Source organism: Amblyomma mixtum, chromosome 4 (genome assembly GCF_055824585.1).
Source record: "Amblyomma mixtum isolate Tamu chromosome 4, ASM5582458v1, whole genome shotgun sequence".
Taxonomy (NCBI): domain Eukaryota; kingdom Metazoa; phylum Arthropoda; class Arachnida; order Ixodida; family Ixodidae; genus Amblyomma; species Amblyomma mixtum.
In genome coordinates, this window is record NC_143015.1 from 109,853,492 (window position 1) to 109,873,864 (window position 20,373).

Consider the following 20,373-nt stretch of genomic DNA (forward strand, 5'->3'; position numbering starts at 1 on the left):
TAAACGTTAAAAGAAAATAACGCTCTATAGTATATGAGCTTGTGTACGATGTAGCCTGCAAATTTCTTGTCACATTTGCAGAGTCGGCGCTTTCCTCTGGACGTGGTGCCCTCGGTTCGGCGAATCGTGCCTGGCGTTGCCTTCCGCTGAAATGCGACGTTGAGTTAGCAGCTACTTCTGCATTGCATCATTGTAAGTTACTACACCATGTTAGCAGCCACTTATCTTACAGCTGGGCATGCATGCTTTCACGTATGTGCCCCATTCAATGTTGTGCATCATAGCATTTTTTCGTGCACTGTAAACAGGAATACGCCTGTATGGGAGTAAAGCTCCTTCCATACGCTGTCCTCCCATACGCGCAAATATCTAATGGGTACGCCGCACTACTTTATTAAAGGATGCTGCAAAGAAATTTATTAATGTCCAGCATGCTTAGTGCTTCTAGTGACGTTTCGAAAAATTTCGTTCACAAATAAGCTCTGGACAAGTGAGTGGTTTCAGCCAATTAGACTTTCAGCAACCACCGTGGTGACGGCTGCCTATCTCAAGGTCGCGGGTTTGATCCCGCTTGCAGTACGGCGTCAGTACACGTTGAAGAGCCTCAGATGATCTAAATCAATCCGGAGCTCTCCATTGCAGCGCTCCTCGCCCATGTGTCGCTTCGGGACTTAAACACTGTATATACCAAAGCCGTTCAAGAGCAACATCTGTCTTGCATGTCTTTGCCGCTTCATTTGCATTCGTGTAATAGGCTCTGTTTTTGAAGTTAAATACCATTAAACCAAGTCATTTACGCGTGTACAAATGCTTCAGGGTTTGTGTTTCAATGCAAAAGAGCGACCTTAGGCCTCACTCGCTATCATTTAACTTACTTTTAAATCACACTCAGGAATAAACATGGATAATAGTAAAGACCAGCCTGTCTTAGTAACCGTGCACTCTATTTGCACTGTTTATGCAGTGTAATCATGCTGTATACACTGTATACATGTGGGTCGTGAGCAGTATGAGAAAGTTTCAGCATTCATTTTATTCATTACTACATAATTATGCGTGGTAAGCAGACATTTTCTCTTAAGCGAGTTTTCATATTTGCCTATAATATCTAAACGTTTACCGGATTTACCGAAGAGATAAGCAGAAATTCAAAATTCTTGTGCATAAAATTTCGTTCTTCTCATTTTTCTCAAATACTGTGCACAGCACACATGACCACGTAATGTGATCTTGGTAATAAAACTGGTTAGGGTGTCCAAAGAGAAATGAGGCAGTTATTCGACTTTTTCTCAACACCCAACTTTTAAATTACTTATATGGAGGCCCCATATACGTGTCAAAAGTTCCCAAGCCACAGGGTCTGCTTTGAACGCTCTGCTTAACACTGCTGTGAATCTAACAAGGTTTTGAAAGGCGAGAATGATGGTTCTCTTACCCCGTATAGATATATTCATCTTCGTGCACGACGTAAATGCCCAGCCGTGTGGCTCAAGAGCAGACCATGTGGCTTGGAAACTTCTGACCAACCACGTACACAAGGTGGCGTACAGGTCCTTCTACGGGCAATTGGTGGGAATGCGTATCTCTTGCTGCAGCGATGTTCTTTCCAATGTTTTGCATTCTAATACTCCTCATTTGACCCTCGACGACGACGCCGTGTCCAGGAAAAACTTCAGCTGCCAAGAAGCGCGTGCTACAGCGACAGCCGGTGTGCAGTGTGCAGAAGAGTGCGAGCAAGTTACTTCCGCCAGCAGTCCTGCCATCTCGACGAACCCCACAAGCCCGATGAAGGCGCACGAGTGCCTCACAGTCTCATTTAAAAGCCGCATTTTGCAACGTGCAATCGCAGGGGTGTCTAGAGCAATGTAGTGTTGAACATACTGCCGATCAAGCATGGCATAATAAAGGGCGTGCTAAATGGCGTGTCGTACTGAATCTTGGTTCTGACATTACGGCGGCCGGGAACCGATCATCCAAAAGGCACTTCATAACTGCGCGCAACAGCTGCAAGCAGCACCTCTGCCATGGCAGATGCGGGACCGTCAGACCAACCGCGTCTGGCAGCCAAGATGCGGCGTGCTCGTGCGAGAAACGTCACCAACGGCTTAACAAAGCTCCAGATGTGCTGTCCGCCATTCAAATTTTCCTTTCAGACACGAAACAGCTGCCGTACTAAGCTCTTTCTCATGATCAATATTTCTCTGAAGTGAAAGCTATCCTAAACATGGCACGTTTAGCCCCGTTCGCTCTATAAGTCTCCGATCTCACCGTATTTGTTTAGTTTACTACAATTTACAAATCTTAATTGCTTTCATTATTTTCCTAAATTTTATGGTTATCATTATTACCATTACATTTTCTTTCGTTATTTATTTCATTGCTTCCCATTTCGGGCATATGTCAGTCGCCACCTTCGTCTTGGGCAATCCCCCGCAGTACGTGTCATTATTTTGAGGAAAACAACAACACTGCTGTCAGCCCAAGGCTGCTCGCAAACTCAAGAGGCAGGCTTCCGACCCAGCCGTGCCCAGTGACGCCATCGCAGCTGCGGGAACAGCGTTTCGCCGAGCTGTTTGCGTTAAACAATACCTTAGCCGATGCATTTTTTTTTCTGAGTAAACGGAGTGCACACGCATCCATACAAAAAAATCGCTGTGGCTTAGCTTGGTTAAGCGCGGTAATTGCGAAAGCAATATCCGTGCCTACGCCATGGTTCAGCTGGTAGTGTAGCTGGTGGTGGTGCTTGTGGTTAGACTTGTGGTGATGCATCGGTTATCTAATCCAATCCGATCCAATCCAATCCAATGTAATGTGATCTAATCTAATGTAATGCATTGTAATGTAATGTTGTGTAATCTAATCCAATCCAATGTAATCCAATCCAATCCAATTCAATCCACTCCAATGCAATCTGCTCTAATCTAATCTAATCCAATTTAATCCAATCTCATCCATTCTAATCTAATGTAATCTAATCTAATGTAATGTAATATAATCTAACCCAATCTAATCTAAGGCCGCCGGTGCTGGCACCGCCACTACTCGCAGGCGGCGCGAGATGGTCGCCCAGCTCTTCGGCGTGACGTCACACAGAGGTCATGCGAAAGGTCAATGGTGGCACCGCCGCGTCACGGAAAAGGCTTGAAAGTGGAAGTAGTAAAGCTTTCGCTTTAAAAAGAAGAACAGGCGTTTTACTTTCTGAGAGTAGTGTGATTTCTTCAGTGGTAACAGCATTGGACAAGAACGCACCCTCTACTTTTTCCCAGAAAGGAGACCAAAGCTAGAAATCAGGAAGCAATGAAAAACACAAAATCTGTCAAATAGAACAAAGAAAATCAGTCCTAGAACAGCTTCATGTCAGGAAAGTCATTATGACAATGATAGAATAGCTATGCATGCATAAGTAATGACTGCTACAGCCTTATGTACTGCACAGTGCCACTATTATAGTACTGTCATAATTATCCAATTCACAGTCATCACTAACTACCCGTACCAAACAGTGTTTTAGGCATCCCTGGCACTTGAACTGTGCTCATCTTGGCCAGTGTGACTCACTGGCGGGGGTGAACCCACCGCGGTGGCTGTGTTCGCGTATTCGACTGCTGATCAGGACGACGCAGGTTCAGTCCCTGTCACGGTGGCCGCGCTTCGATTGAGGCGGAATACAAAACCCTCCGTATGCTGTACGCTGCCAGTGGTCGTTCCCCGGTGGGCAAAATTAATTACATATTTATAAACCCGACATTAATTCGCAAAGGTGTCTCTTCCTGGTTCTCCTCACTCGCACGAAAAGAGCGCAAACTTCACAAAGGACGCAGAAAGGGGAGACGACACAGGCTCCGACTAACAACTGAAATTTTATTGCTCTGACACATCGGTAAATATACACAAGGCACAAAAAACAACAAGAAGGATAATACATGAAACAGACATTCGCAGCAGGAGAGGAGCAGGGAATCATTAATGCCGCGCTGACGCTAGGAAACTAAATTCCTTATCCAGAAGGGCTATGGATGGGGTGCTGACACAGCGGTCTATTAGGCTTGCGATTTTTTGGCTTCAATTATCTCTCGCGTGATTTGGTCACTGCACCTGCTCAGCACGCTCGTGTCACTCCGGTGAGGAGTGCATTTACAGTCGCGGCAATGAACGCCCAGATGGCCCGAGACTCGTGTGCTTACATTGTATTTGTAAAAACAAAAAGAACTACGTCAAAGGGACAGGGTTAAGGTCGCCGTGATTCCTTACCGACACGGGATTTCACATTCCCTGAGAAAGATCGGGAAATAAGTAGGAATAGATGTCGTATTTAAAGCCCCAGATCGTCTGTCGAGGCTGTGCAAGCGTGTAAACCAGATGGGTCGCAGATACGTTGGCTGCGCCGCGAATCATAGGGATCGGTTTGTTTCCTGGACTCAAGGCGTACTCTACTCGATTCCCTTGTCTTGTGGTCATGCTTACGTAGGACAAACCGGCAGATGTCTTAACAGAAGACTGTCAGAAGACAAAAAATTCGCTGTGGCATAGCTTGATTAAGCCCGGTAATTGCGAAAGCAATATACGTACCTACGCCATGGTACAGCTTGTAGTGTAGCTGGTGGTGGTGCTTGGGGTTTGACTTGTGGTGATGCATCGGTTATACAATCCAATCCAATCCCATCCAATCCAATCTAGTTTAATCCAATCCAGTGCACTCCTATTCAATCCAATGCAATGTAATCTACTCTAATCTAATGTAATTTAATCTAATCTAATTCAATCCAGTCCAGTCCAATCCAATCCACTCCTATCCAATCCAATGTAATCTACTCTAATGTAATGTAATCTAATCCAATCCAATCCAGTTCAGTCCAGTCCAGTCCAATTCAGTCCAATCCAATCCACTCCTATCCAATCCAATGTAATCTACTCTAATGTAATGTAACCTAATCCAATCTAATCCAGTTCAGTCCAGTCCAATTCAGTCCAATCCAATCCAATCTAATGCAATCAAGGTCAAATGAAGGTCAATGGTGGTCACCGCCGCGGCACGGCAAAAGCGTGAAAGTGCAAGTAGTATTGCTTTGGTGGTCACCGCCGCGGCACGATGGTGGTCACCGCCGCGGCACGGCAAAGCCGTGAAAGTGCAAGTAGTATTGCTTTCGCAAGAATACAATGTAAGCACACATGTATCGGGCCAACTGGGCGTTCATTGCCGCGACTGTAAATGCACTCCTCACTGGAGTGACACGAGCGTGCTGAGCAGGTGCAGCGACCAAATCACGCGAGAGATAATTGAAGCTAAAAAAATCGCAAGCCTAAAAGACGGCTGTGTCAGCACCCCATCCACAGCCCTTCTGGATAAGGAATTTCGTTTCCTAGCGTCAGCTCGGCATTCATGATTCCCTGCTCGTCTTCTGCTGCGATTGTCTGTTTCATGTCTCATCGTTCTTGTTGTTTTTGATGCCTTGTGTATATTTACCGATGTGTCAGAGCTATAAAATTTCAGTTGTTAGTCAGCGCCTGTGTCTCGTCTCCCCTTTCTGCGTCCTTTGTGAGGTGTGCGCTGTTTTCGTGTGATGGAAAACCAACTAGCTCATGATGTGTTCTCCTCTTCAATCGGTCCTCAATTTCATTGCCACACGGATTAGTTCAGGCGTACACCCCTAAAGCGCATATTTTTGCCAACCGCTTGGTTTTTCTTTTTATTCTGCAGGAACTTCATCTCGCTTGCTCCTTCAGCACGAATTATGACAGACTGCTAGCCCTTGACATACACAACACACTACCCGAACTGTGTGAAGCACACCTCACTTCCCAATACGCACGTCTCACGCGATCCAAGGCAGGTAGGGCCATCCTGCACCGTAGAAAGGTCAACGCCGAACCCCGAACCGAGGACTCGAAACAACTTTTCTCCGAAGTACACAGAATGCTCACTGTCGAACCCCTACCTATATAAGAGCATGCACCCTACGCAACACGAGGGAAGCCGCAAGGCGGGAACATGCCAAATACAAGGACTACCCCGCGGCCGCTTACGTGGACGCGGCGGAACATCTAACACCGCACAAAGCGTACGTGATAGGTGCAGTGCCCGAGACCGGTTTGCCCCTAACAGCCGCCACAATATACATGTACACCACCTCCTCCGAGACGGCGTAGGAAGCGACAATTGCATTAGCCATGGCTAACAGCCGCCGCGGTGGCTCAGTGGCTATGGTGCTCGGCTGCTGACCCAAAAGACGCGGGTTCGATCCCGGCCGCGGCGGCTGGAATTTCTTTGGAGGAGCAATTCTAGAGGCCCGTGTACTGTGCGATGTCAGTGCACGTTAAAGAACCCCAGGTGGTCGAAATTTGCGGAGCCCTCCACTACGGCGTCTCTCATAGCCTTAGTCGCTTTGAGACGTTAAACCCCATAAACCAACCATAAACCAACCATGGCTGACACCTCAGCTGACATTATTTTCAGCTATTCCAAAGCAGCCATACGCAACTTTGCGAGGCGCCGAATCTCCCCCATCTGCCTCCAAATCCTCAGAAGCATCCACCACACCCCCGCAAGAGAGATCGAGTTGTTACGGGTTCCGGCCCACTCGGGCAACCCGAAGAACGAGGCAGCCACGAATACGCCCGCGGTTTCGCCGGCCGGGCAGTGAGCTCCTCGAGTTTCCCGAGTTTCTCGAGGGATGGCCTGAACTCGTTTCACGACATAACATGCCACTTTCGCCTCGAAAGGCGCATCTTCCCTCCACCGCATAAATCGCTCACAAAGACACAAGAGACCACCTAGCGTTACTTGCAAACCCATTCCCACCCCAACCCGGCGGTACTTTCGCTCATGTACACCGGGAAATACTGCCCCCAATGTAAGTGCGGCGACAGAGCCACACTAGACCACATCCTGTGGAACTGTCCGATCTACGTTCCCCGGACCTAATTCGGCTCCTAACTTCCGAGCAGCGGGAGGCCGTGCTGCTCAGCTCCGACCCGGAGATCCAACTCCGGGCAGTGGAGTGAGCTAAGGAGGTCGCCTTAAGCCACGGACTGACGTCCATCTAGCGCGACCAAGAACTCACCTGAAACCACTTTCTGCCTGTGAATAAATGTTTTGCAATCCAATCCAATGTAGACACACCCACGTTTCTATATGGCGACTGCGAGGCAACTGAAAACTTCAAACGCATTTCGATGGAGGCGAAATGATCGAACGCCCGTGTGCTGAGCGTTTTTAGCGCTTAACAGCCTCGGTTGGTGTTATTAATCCGAAACCTGAAGTGCGCTGTACCTCAAAGAGCATGTGTTGCTTCGGGACATTAATCTCGACACTGCAATTTTTTACTACGTCCTGTTATGAGCTTCGCTGAACTCCTTGACCTTCAGCCGCTCCGAAGCTGCGCCGAAACCGATGAAGAATGGGAGCTTCGAAAGGGAAGGAAACGAGCATCACTGGCCCCCTGGAACAGTGGGCACCTCAGTCGCTCATTAAGCTACGTGGCGGTAGTGAGAGATGTGCACTGCATGCGTTGGCACTGACAACGTTGTGGCAGGAAGGCGGCACTAAAGCAATAGTCCATCGGCGTTCAGTGTGTTACTGGCGTTGGCGTTGACGACGTTACAGACTCGAATGACTTTTGTGGAAGGGAAGGGTGCATAACTGGCTCCCCGGGTTGATAAACGCCTCAAAAGTGCTTTGAGGTACCTGGCGGTGGTGAGAGATGTGGGCTCCATGCGTTAGCGTTGACGACGTTGTGGCAGACAGGCGGGACTGCAGCAATTGGCCGCAGCGTTCATTGGGTGAGCAAACTCTCGATCAGCTATAAACTGCCACCTGCAAAGGTTGCAGTGTGGGCGCCCTGTCTACCCAGTGTCCGGAACGCACTTAACGTTACAGACGACAAGGCGCATCTAGTTGGCCGATACGCCATAACTTTCGGTCTCTAACCAGATTCAACAGTGGTTAAACCGCAGCTAATTTTTCCCCTGTCACCCACTGTAGTACGTGTGTGCCACGTGTCCATGGCAATGTTCCCACAGAGGCGAAACACACATGAAGCCAGTCTGTTGGGCGGTACCAGTGCACGTCAAAGAACCTCGGGCGGTCGAAATTAATCCGCAACCCTCGACTGCTGCGAACCTTTGGCTGCCTTGTTTAACCCCCCACCATCCCCAGGACGCACTTTTGAAGCATCGTTTATGGCAGCGTTTTACCTCGAAAAGCGACTAGTCTATGAGGGACGCCGTAGTGAAGGGTTTCAGAAATTTCCACCATCTGGGGTTCTTTACTGTGTAATGACATTACACAGTACCCGGTCCTCTAGAAAAAACCTCGGGAGGTCGAAATTAATCCGCAACCCTTGACTCCTGCTAACCTTTGACTGCCTTTTTTAACCCTCCACCATCCGCAAGCCGCGCTTTTGAGTTATCGTTTGTTGGAGGGTCTTAGCTGGCATAGCGACTCAGGCCAGGAGGGACGCCGTAGTGAAGGGGCCCGTAAATTTCTACCATCTGGGGTTCATTACCATCGAATGACGTCGCGCAGTGCGCGGCCCTCTAGAATTTCACCTTATCGAAATTCGACTGCCGCGGCCGGGATCGAACCCGCGTCTTTAGCGCTTAACAGCCCCGGGTTTCCTAATCCGAAACCCTCCAGTGCCAGTGCAATGTACCTCAAAAAGGGTGTGTTGCGCTGCTTCAGGATGTTAATCCCGACACTGCAGTTTTTTAGAGCGCACGTCTTTGGCGCCCGTTTCTGCGCTTCGCGGCGTTGCCGTTGTCCGCCGCCGTCGCCATTGTCCGTTGTAACCAGCAGTGGACACCATAGTCGCGCGGCCATAACCAATGAGGTACCACGGTCTGAGGCGGAGTTCTCGGGTTCGAGCCCGGCTGCGGCGGCCGCGTTTTGATGAAGGCGAAATTATGCTGTGCGATGACAATGCATGTTAAAGATGCCCAGGTGGCTGACCGCCCATCTATGGCACCCTCTTCCTTCCTTTCTCTCGAGGTTCCACCTGAGGTTCCGAGCAGTGCGGACGTGCTCCGCATGGCCTCCGGCCTCGTGTCCATTTTTTGGCGAATTTCATTGACTTCTGTTCCCGTGAATTGTGCGAAGGATTCGGAAAGGTGCTCCATGCCAGCCGATACCGGATTTCGCCAGGTACGACCACTGCTTGCCCATTTTTCAGGAATTTAAGTGTCAACACTTGATGAACCGCGTTTAGCCTAACGCTAGGGCGAACGCCGGTACCGCGCCGCTGGGACCCGCTCGCCACGCGGACCACAGATAACGATCGCAGCATGGAATACGACGTAGAAGGCGAAGACATTACTCCGGCTCAGCTTGCCGAAGGAGGATGGAAGACCGTTCTCAACCTGCAAGAACGTTACAGGCGCCCCGGGGCGAAGAACGCCATTCATGGGAACGCAGACCCGACGAACGCGCCGGCGACGCCGGGGAAGGAACACGGCACCGATACCGGCGTTCCTCGTAACGAAGGCAAGTCCAACTCTGCTCTTCGGAAAAAACCACCCGCCCGACGTAGGCAGGCACCGCTGCCACGTCTACCAGCAAACGACTACAAAGTCGTCGTCAGGCCGCGAGGCATCGACTTGCGCACCGTCGCGCCGCGCCACATTTCTCAGAGCTACCTGCGTAGCGTTCGACCTAGCGCTTGACGAGGTGGTAAATCAAGACAGCCTTCGTGTTAACACCGTTAACAACACATTCACCATTAGCACACCGAATAAGCTCAGAGCTTCGGTGTACAGCAATCTGAGACTGCTCAAGATGGGCGACAAAGAGTACGAAGTGTCATCGTACGTGTCGGTGCCGGACGACTCCACGAGAGGCGTCATTTATTATGCATATGATGGCGGGACACCTGATGAGGTCCGACAGGGATTCCTGAAGCGCAACCAGGCGATTCAGGTGGTGGATGCTCGCCGCCTCGGGACAATCAATGTCCATCCTGTTGACTTTCGCCGGCAAGAAGGCTCCAGACACCATCTACTATTGGGAGAGTCCTTTCCGTGTGCACCCGTACAGGGAGCAGGTCGAAACCTGTTTCAACTGCAGAAGAGTCGGTCATCGGGCGGACGTCTGCTACAGACCCAGGACCCAGCTGTGCCGCAGATGCGGCGAAGAACACCCTCCCCCAGCCGAGGGGTAAGAATACACCTGCACGCCAGAGTGCATTGTATGCAAAGGCGCCCATAACGCCGGCAGCAGGAACTGCAAGCATCGACAGACGGAGGAGTGCGAGCAGGAGCAGGAGTGGAAGCTGCTCGACAAAGCAGGTGAGCTGGCCGGATACGGCCTCCCAAAACTACACCGCTCGCGAGAAGGAGCTCCTAGCTAAAATACAGTCCAGAGACAAAATCATTGCGCAAATGCAGAGAGAGATGGCCGAAATGAAAAGGCTGTTTAAATCGCTACAGCCCCCCGCAACAGCCATGCCGAACGCATCTCGCACGCCCCCCTCTCCCGCGTTCAGCTCTACACCTTCCACCAGTAATGCGATGGAGACGGATGGCCGCATTAACCTGAAAAGGCCGGCTCCTTCAGACGAGGTCTCCGAATCGAAACGAGCTGCGGAAGCGTCCAAAGAGGACAACCCGCAAACGACAATCAAACCTAAGGCTTCAGAAAAGATAAAAGCCGAAGTGAATGCCCTCGAGAACAAATTTAGCGGTCTCGAGGAAAAAGTTAACAATCTTACGAGGGAAGTAACCGACCTAGGTACAAACATCGCTGCCTTTTTCCATCAAGTAGTGGAGCGCCTCGCGGCCTTGGAGACAAGCCGTAACGCTATGCCACCAGTCGCGACCTTGCCCGTAATCATCCCTCCCATATCCCACCATGGCCCCTCGCCAACAAATTGAGGTATGGCAATGGAACTGCACGGGGGTTCTGCAACAAACGGGGAAACCTGCAGTTTCACATCCGAAACCTAGGTAGACAACCGGACGTGATAGCCCTTCAAGAAGCTAGCGGCCCGGCGAAATTACCAGGCTATACAGCATTCATTCCACCCTCAAACTTATTGACGATGGCGACGACCCCGTTCACCGCTACCTTTGTGCAACGCAACATTACGGCTATACAACACACTATAGACAGCTCTAACGAACAATACACGTTACTATAAATTGTGCCGAGGAAAAAGGAAGACGCCAATCTCTTTATTCTGAACTTATACAGTTCCCCAAAAGACAGAGGGTCAGGAATTCTAGACCTACTGCTTAAAGCCACGCGCCTGGCCGCCCCGACACAACTCCTTGTGGTAGGCGACTTTAACGCCCAACATTCGGCTTGGGGCTATCGCAAAAACAACCCCAAGGGCACCAAACTGTGGCAAACGATCCAAAACCTGGGCCTCACAATTATTAACGATCCCCAAGAAAACACGCGGGTCGGAAATAGCGTTAGCGTAGATACCTCACCGGATCTCACACTGTCCAAAAACATTCGCGACGCCCGCTGGTCGAACACAAAACACACGCTTGGAAGCGACCATTATATAATAGTCACGACATTTGACACGAAATTGCCGAAATTGCACCTCATGCGCACTCGCATTGCCGACTGGGATAGGTTCAGGCGCTTAAGAGAGCAGACTGCCCCGGCCAGATCAATAACCTAAGGGAGTGGATTGCTGCACTCAAAGACGACGTCAAGACCACCACGGTCGAGACGCCTATTGAGGAGCCGCATCAAACGACCGACTCTAAACTCCTCCACATGTGGGAAGCGCACGCCAGCCTGCTGAATCGCTGGAAGAAACAGAGACACAACAGAAACTTACGCAAGCGTATTGCGCAACTCGAGCGCCAAATCGAAAAATACACACTAGAACTACAAGACCAACAATGGGGCCAAATTTGTGATAATATGAATGGGAAGATGGGATGCAAAAAGATATGGCTCTTGCTCCGCCACCTGCTCGACCCAACACACACAAAATCCACACAACGAGACCAACTCACGAAACTAATTCACCGAACTGCAAAAACGCTACCTGAACACGTCGCATACGGATCCCCTACCCGCATACGAAGGCCTCCCCAATGAGACCCTGGACGCAGACATAGTGGATGCCGAAGTCTGGTTTGCTCTAGGTCAGCTCCGTACCACCTCCGCAGCGGGACCGGACGGAGTGTCGAACAAGACGCTCAGAAACCTGGACCCCAAGTCTGTCGCGGCTCTGACAGACCTAATGAACACCTACTGGAGGGAAGGCGAGATCCCCCAGGAATGGAGGCATGCACGGGTGACCTTCATCCCCAAACCGGGAAAGAAACTCTCGATCGAGAATCTGCGGCCCATCTCCCTCATGTCTTGCATCGGAAAACTTATCGAGCATGTCATCCTTAACCGTCTGCAAAATTACGCGGAAGACCGCGACCTACTTCCTCCCACAATGATCGGCTTTAGGGCTAACTTATCCACGCAGGACCTCTAAATGTATATGTGCAAGGACTTCCGGTCAAGGAGGTCCAAACCATACGCATACTCGGCATGTACATACAGAACGATCGCAAAAACACCGAAACAATCAACAGACTCACTGCCACGGTCAATCAGACTGTGCGGCTAATCAGACGGATCTCCAGCAAAAAACGAGGCATGAAAGAGAAAGATCTCTGTCGACTTGTGCAGGCTCTCGTGCTGAGCAGGATCGTCTACTCCCTCCCCTACCTGCAACTGCAGCTGGCGGAAAGAAACAAGGTCGAATCTACAATCCGGCAGGCCTACAAGACGGCGCTTGGTCTCCCTCACAGTACGTCCACGGAGAGGTTGCTGGCTCTTGGGGTTCACAACACTCTCTCGGAGCTGTGTGAGGCGCACCTCGTTTCACAGATCGGACGACTCACTCGTACAAGCGCGGGAAGGGCCCTCCTATACAGACTAAAGATGTGCGAACAGCTCCCGGAGAGAGACTCGAAAACGCAATTACCCACGCATATCAAGAGAGCTCTTTTGATCAAACCCCTACCCAAGAACATGCACCCCACACACCACGAAGGCCGACGCGCAGCGAGGGCTCGCGCACTACACACCAAATACAGCCGACACGACACCATGGCGTGCGTGGACGCAGCGGAATACCGACAAACCCCGAGAAAAGCGTTTGCAGTGGTCGCGGTGAACGGGAACGGCGCCCCGTTGGCGGCCGCGTCGATAGAAACCACTTCCTCTGAGACGGCGGAGGAAGCGGCAATAGCCTTAGCTATAGCGACCACGCCTGCTGATATTATATTCAGCGACTCCAAAACAGCCATTCGCAATTTCGCGAGGGGCCGTATCACATCTACCTCACTCCGCATCCTTCAAATCACCCGCCTTCCAATTAGAGAAGTTTAATTGATCTGGGTCACGGCTCACTCGTCTAATCCGGGGAACGAGGCGGCTCACGCGCAAGCCCGAGGTTTCGTCGACCAGGCAGTGAGCTCGCCCTCCGACCCGAATTTCACGAGGGACGGGTTAATCTCATTTCATGACATCACCCATCACTTTAGGCTGGAGAGGCGCGCATATCCCCCTCCCCACAAATCGTTATCCAAAGCGCAGGAAGTTACCTGGCGCCGTCTTCAAACACGCTCCCTTCTAAATCCGGCTCTGCTTGCCCTCATGTACCCTGGCCAGTACGATCCAAACTGCCACAAATGTGTTCAAAGGGCCACCTACGACCACATTCTGTGGAATTGCGCAGATGATCCGCCTCCGGCGGAGTTGATACAGCTCCCTTCTCCCGAGCGGAGGGAGGCCGTGCTGGTCAGCTCGGACCCCAAGATCCAAGTGCGGGCAATCGAGCGGGCCAACGAGGTCGCCGCTAGCCATGGGCTAGCGGCCATCTAGTGCGTGCCTCCGCAACCTGCTCTCGACGCAACAAATGTTTTGCAATCCAATCCAATCCTTTATCTCTCACTCCCTCGTTTATCCCTTCGGTTACGGCACCGTTTAGATGTCCGCCGAGGCGCGACGGTCAATGCGCCATTTGCTTTCCTCAATGAAGTGGTCTAGTGACTAATGAGAGAGCGAGAGAGAGAGAAAACTTTATTGTCGGAAAAAAAGGGTTCCTGGGCGCTTAGCAGAAGGGCCAGGTGGCCGTTAGCTGATAGCTGGCGGTGACCTCTTCGCCGCGCTCGATGGCTCCTGCCTGGACGGCGGGGTCCGAGCTGCGCAGAACTTCTTCCCAGGCATCTGGTGAGGGAGCTTCTATAAGAGCTTCCGGAGGAGGATCCTCCGGGCAGTCCCATAGCATATGATCGAGGGTGGCAGTGCTACCGCAGTGTTTGCAGGTGGGGTCTATGAGATCGGGGTAGATGTGGGCGCAAATGTACGGGTTCGGGTAAGAATGGGTTTGAAGTCTTCTCCAAGCCACCTCTTGGTGTTTGGAGAGTGATTTGTGCGGGGGAGGATAGATTCTTCGAGAGAGTTTGTAGAATTGGGTAATTTCGTGGTACGAAATCACTGCCTCCATCTCGGATCCCCCTGGACGAGAGCCCACCGCTCGGCCGACAAAACCTCGAGCGTGTTGGTGGGCTGCTTCGTTCCCTGGGTTCCCTGAATGGGCAGGAGTCCATACCAGTTCTATTTCTCGTTGCAGTGTAATATTTGTGAGGATGTTTCGAGCAGTTAGGGATATTCTACCGCGCGAGAAGTTGCGTATGGCAGTCTTGGAATCACTGAGAATGATGTCAGCGTCAGTATTTGCTATGGCCAAGGCTATGGCCGCTTCTTCTGCTTGATCCGCGTACTTGAACGTGACTGAGGCTGCAGAGATGCACTCGGTTCTTCCTGCTATGAATTTGGATGCGCAGATAGCGAAGGCCCCTTGGCTGAAATTATAATCGGCTTCATCGGTGTATACTGCTCCAGGATGATTAAGGTACTTTCTATGCAAAGCCCGCGCTCTGGCTCGTCGTCTGCCATCGTGGAAGCCCGGTAGCATATTTTTGGGGAGCGGTTTGATGACTAGTTTGTCGCGCACTCCTCGTAGTAGAGAGCCCGGTCGGTCAGACATGGGTTCAGCGTTTACGCCTATTCGATCTAGAATCTCCCTTCCCGCTGTAGTGTTGGCCAGTCTTTGGATGTGCATCGCCTTGTGTGCAGTGATGAGTTCTTCTACAGTGTTGTGTATACCCAAGGATAAAAATCTGTCCGTGGGTGTGTTTCTAGGAAGCCCTAGACCACCTTTATATGCCTGTCTGAGTAACCTGTTTAATCTGTCGATGTCCACCTTAAATAGTTTGAGGTATGGTAGAGAGTAGGTGAATCTGCTAATGACGAATGCATGTATAAGGCGACAGATGTCGGCCTCCTTCATACCTCTGTTCTTAGCAGTGATTCTTCGAATGAGCCCGACTATCTGGTTTACCGTTGTTTCCAGACGGGCGATTGTAATGTTGCTCTTACGATTATTTTGAATGAACAGACCTAGTACTCGAATGGTTTCGACCTCCTTTATCGGGAGACTTTGAAGGTTCACCTCTATGGTGTTTCCTCCCTGTTACTTATGTCTGAATAGAAGGAGTTCAGACTTGGGTTGAGAACATTTGAGTCCTATGCTACTCGCATGCTCCTGGACTACTTGTACTGCTTTCTGAAGAGTTTCTTCTATGTGAGCATCGGAGCCATTCGCCAGCCATAGGGTAACGTCGACCGCATAGAGTGTATGACGTAAGTCCTCTATGGCGTTTAGCTTGCTAGGCAGCGATATGAGTGATAGGTTGAAGAGAAAGGGTGACAGGACGGAGCCTTGCGGCGTGCCTCTATCTCCCAGTTCTAACCTATCCGACCTGATTCCCCCGATTAAGAGTTGTGCCGTTCTTCCCGATAGAAAAGAACTGACATACTTGTAGGTTCTGACACCCACATTTATGCTCGAGAGGCCTTTTAGAATTGCTCCATGCGACACGTAGTCGAAGACCTTTTCTATGTCAAGTCCAAGAACGGCTTTGGTGCCGGTTTTATCCGGGGGATCTATGACGTCGTTATACAACTGGAGCATGACGTCTTGGGTTGATAGGTGGCTTCTGAAACCTACCATAGTACTGGGTAATAAGTCATTATCCTCAGCATAGCCTTGCAATCGGCTCAAGATCACGTGCTCCATGAGTTTGGCTAAACACGAGGTAAGGGATATGGGTCTGAGGTTGTCAATGCTGAGCTTCATGTTGGGCTTAAGAATGAACGTTACTATCACGTGTTTCCACGACTGAGGAAGTTCTCCTTTGCGCCAATATCCATTCATTAAATCGGTAACTGCCGAGAGAGCTTTACGATCTAGATTTCGCAGCATCTTATTCGTGACTCCGTCCGGTCACGCGGCTGATGTTGTGCGACTAATGACGAAGACATCGACGCCAGGGTGGTGGTGGTGGTGAAAACATTTATTAATCATAGAGAGAGGTGTTGGGGGTGATGACCTGAAGGGTCACGCCCTTACAACCACTAAATGGGATGCCTGGTCAGGCACACCATTGGTGTTTGCCGCAGCCCGGGCGTGCTGCGTTAAGGCCATTAGGGCCTCGAGGGTGCAGCAACCGGACAGGGTCGCGTCCCAGTCCTCTCGGGTGGGGTTCGGGATAGGGGGTAGGGATGGGTTCTGCTGGCAGGCCCACACCATGTGGTAGGTGTCAGACACCTCCCCACAGTGTGAGCACCGCCCGTCAAATTTAGGATCGCCAGGGGGAGCACGGGACCAGTGAGCAGAGAGAAGGGAGAGCGCGTGCATGGGCGTGAGTGGTTCAGGTGACGTGACCTTGCGCCAAACACGACGTGTCTCCCGCATCATTGCAAGAGACGCGGTGTGTCCGGTGTCCATGCCCTAGATAGGTCTTCATGAGAAGGCTCTGTAGGGGACTCCTTGAAGTTATTGTCGGCGCTCTGGAGGCCTTCTGCCATTTTCTAGGAACAATCGCCACCTACAGCTGGTTTCCACAGCGGTGGCCTCTCCGGGTGAACGACACGTCATAGCATGAGGTGAGGCCTGTGGTCCACTTATATATTACAACACTATTGCGTCTCCGAGGACAGGGAAGGATAGTGCGTCTCCGAGGACAGGGATGGTAGTCGGGGAATGTTTTGGCCAGGCAAGGCCGGTAATGGAACATCTGGGCATCTCCGCTGCGGTCATAGAGTTCTACTTCGTTCGGCAATCGAAGTGTTCTCTGCACTCCCATCGCAAATTCCAATCGTTCCCTGTCAGTTTTGTGGATGGACTATCGACATTCAGGCTTCGCCGATGAACGAGCCTTTCCGTGCGCGAGCCGCTTCCCGATTTCTAGGCGATATGTAACTACATACGAACCTAACTGCCGGCTTCTTCCAAGCTCTTTACGTGAGCTTCGAAATGGGTTCGTCTCGAGCGTAGCGTCCTGGAGGACTGGCCCGTGACACACCAAGCCTACCTCGCACAAGGCCTTCGATCCACAGAGGTGACTCACTGGCTGAAGTAAACCCACCGCCGTGGCTGTGTTTGCTGTTCGACTGTTGATCAGGACGGCGCAGGTACAACCCCTGACATAGCGGCCGCGTTTCGACTGAGGTGGAATACAAAAGACGCCGTATGCTGTACGCTGTCAGTGGTCGTTGCCCGGTGGGACTATTTAATTGCATTTATTAATCCGAAATTAATCCGCAACCGTGTCTCTTCCTGGTTCTCTTCACTGGCTCCTCAATTTCACTGTCACACGGGTTAGCTCAGGCGTGCACCCAGAACGCGAATATTTTTTATAACCGCTTGCTTTTTTTTTATTCTGCAGAAATACCATCTTGCTTGCTGCTTCACCACGCGTTGTAGACACACCCGAGTTTCTGTATTGCCTTTTTTTAGTTGGCACCGAGGAGGCGACGGGAAAAATTCTCGAACGCATTTCGATGGAGGCGAAATGGACGCCCGTGTGTTGAGCTTTCTTAGCGCTTAAGAGCCCCGGGTAGTCTAATTAATCTGAAAACCCTCAGTGCGGTGTACGTCAAAGAGGGTCTGTTGCGTTCTTTCGAAACGTTAATCCGGACACGACAATTTTTTTCAAGCATAAGCTTTGCTACGCCCTGTTACAGGTTCCGACTACTCGACCTTCAGCCGCTCGGAAACTGCACCGAAACCGATGAAGAACGGGAGCTTCGAAAGGAAAGGAAAAGAGCATAACTGGTCCCCTGGGAGAGTGGTGACCTCAGTCGCGCTTTAAGCTACGTGGCGGTAGTGACAGATGTGCGCTGCATGCGTTGACATTCACAACGTTGTGGCAGGAACGCGGCATTGAAGCCCTAGGCCGTCGGCGTTCGTTGTGTTATTGGCGTTCGCGTTGACACCGTTCTAGACTGGGATGACTTTTGTGGAAAGGAAGGACGCATGCCTGGCTTCCTAGATGAATGGACGCCGCAATGGCGTTTTCAAGTGCATGGCGGTGGTGAGAAATGTGGGCTCCATGCGTTAGCGCTGACTACATTGTGGCAGACAAGCGGAATTAAATAGGCCTCAGCGTTCATTGGGTTAGTAAACTCGCGATGAGCTATTGACTGCCACCTGCCAGGATGGCAGGGTGGGCTCTCTGTCTATCCGGTGTCCGGAACGCACTTGACGTTACAGACGCCAAGGCGAGTGTACTTGACCGATACATCGTAACTTTCGCTCTCTAACCATGTTCAGCAGTAATTAAACCACAGCTATTAAGGCGAAAGCCTTTAATGGTTAATGCTCCCGTCCGTCCGCCGGCGTTACATCCAGCGCCTGGGGGACTCATCACTCCCACTTCCTCCCATCCTGTATAAACAGACGACGGGTGTTCACCGAGATAAGTGATAGCTACTGTGTAATTTCCTTTCCTCAAATATAATTTTCCGACCCCTCTTTCATCTTTCACTCCCACTTCCTTCCTGTGCAGTGCGGGTGTCCACCGAGATGACAGGAAATTGATGCACCAGTTCCTTTCCTCAAAAAGCGTTGCGTTCAGAGGTGCTTCCAAAAGGCACGGCATCGCGCAGAACGGGTGGTGGCGTTCCATTCCATGGACTCCCTGGCAGCGCTACAGCCCTCTGTCACGTTCCACTCCTGAAGCCGAAAGAGAAAGAGAGAGACTCTTTAATGAAGCTTAATTAGCAGTTAGTGTGTTGTCACTGATCAACAATTAGCCATAAAATGGTGATTGTCATTACTTAGTGATTACATTTTTTGGGATGTCACACAGAGGTGGCGTCACTAATGCCACAGAGGCAAAATGGTGCGAAAAAAACTTTCGATCCCGGCTGCGGCGGCCGAATTTTGGAGACCCGTGTACTGTGTAATGTCAGTGCACGTTAAACCACCCCAGGTGGTCGAAATTTCCGGAGCCCTTCACTACGGCGTCCTTCATAGCCTGAGTTGCTTTGGGACATTAAACATCAATAAACTAACCAACCTTTCGCCTCTACGCACTTTAGAGAGTCAAAGTTCAACCTGAATTTTTTCCCTCTGTCACTCGCTGTAGTACGTCGTACGTATGTACCACGTCGTACGTATGTACCACGTGTCCATGGCCTCCTTCCTGTATCGCTTATGGCAGGGTTTTACCCCGCAATATGCCTCAGGCTATGATGGACGCCGTATTGAAGTGCTCTGGAAATTTCTACCATCTGGGGTTCTTTATCGTGGAACTGCATCGAGCAGTAGACGGCCTTCTAGAATTTCCCCTCCTTGACAATTCTACTGCCGCGGCCGGGATCTAACCCGCGTCTTTTGGGAATGAAGTCCAGTGCCATAACCAACGAGACACCGCGGCGGATCAGGGCGCTCGACTACTGAGCCGGAGTTCCAGGGTTCGAACCCGGCGCGGCGGCCGCGTTTTGCTGAAGGCGAAATGCAAGAGGCGTTTATGTGCTGTGCGGTGTAAATGCACGGTAAAGATCGCCAGGTGGTCGAAATTATTCCGGAGCACCCCGCCTCACTATGGCACGCCTTTCTTCATTTCTCTCTCCCTCCCTCGTTTAGCCCTTTCGTTACGGCGCAGTTCAGATGTCCACCGAGATGCTACAGTTCTGCGCTGTTTCCTTTCCCTAAAAAAAAAATTAGCTGTGGCTTCGCTCTGCTCTGCCAGGATATACGTAGCATGACGTGAGGGCGAGGAGTCTACATCTCGGTGGACTCCTGAACCAGAGGGAAGGCGCATAACTGCCCTCTCGGAACAGTGGACACCTCTACCGTGCTTTAAGCTAAGCGGCGGTAGGGACAGGTGTGCGCTGCTTGCGTTGGCATTGACAACGTTGTGCCAGAACCGTGGCGCTGAAGTAATAGGCCGTCGGCGTTCGTTGTGTTCATTGGCGTTGTCGTTGACAAAGTTTTACACTCCGGTCATTTTAAAGTAAGGAAGTGCGCACAATGGCTCCCTGTGTCAATGGACGCATGAATC

The 20,373-nt window shown here is 51.0% G+C and overlaps 1 protein-coding gene across 5 annotated transcripts in view; it reads left to right on the top strand.

The window, feature by feature from the left end:
- The window catches only part of LOC149347828 (uncharacterized), a 48,624-nt gene extending 29,733 nt beyond the window's left edge, over window positions 1-18,891 (top strand). For 3 of the 5 annotated variants that reach the window (XM_089587530.1, XM_089587531.1, XM_089587529.1), the window contains 2 exons: window positions 82-192; window positions 1,665-1,919. The gene's annotated coding sequence lies outside the window, so the exon portion shown is untranslated. Of the gene's footprint in view, window positions 1-81; window positions 193-1,664; window positions 1,920-13,694; window positions 13,885-18,049 lie in introns of those variants that run through there. The other 2 variants (XM_089587532.1, XM_089587533.1) reach the window with 2 other exon arrangements.
- Window positions 18,892-20,373: the final 1,482 nt, after the last annotated feature.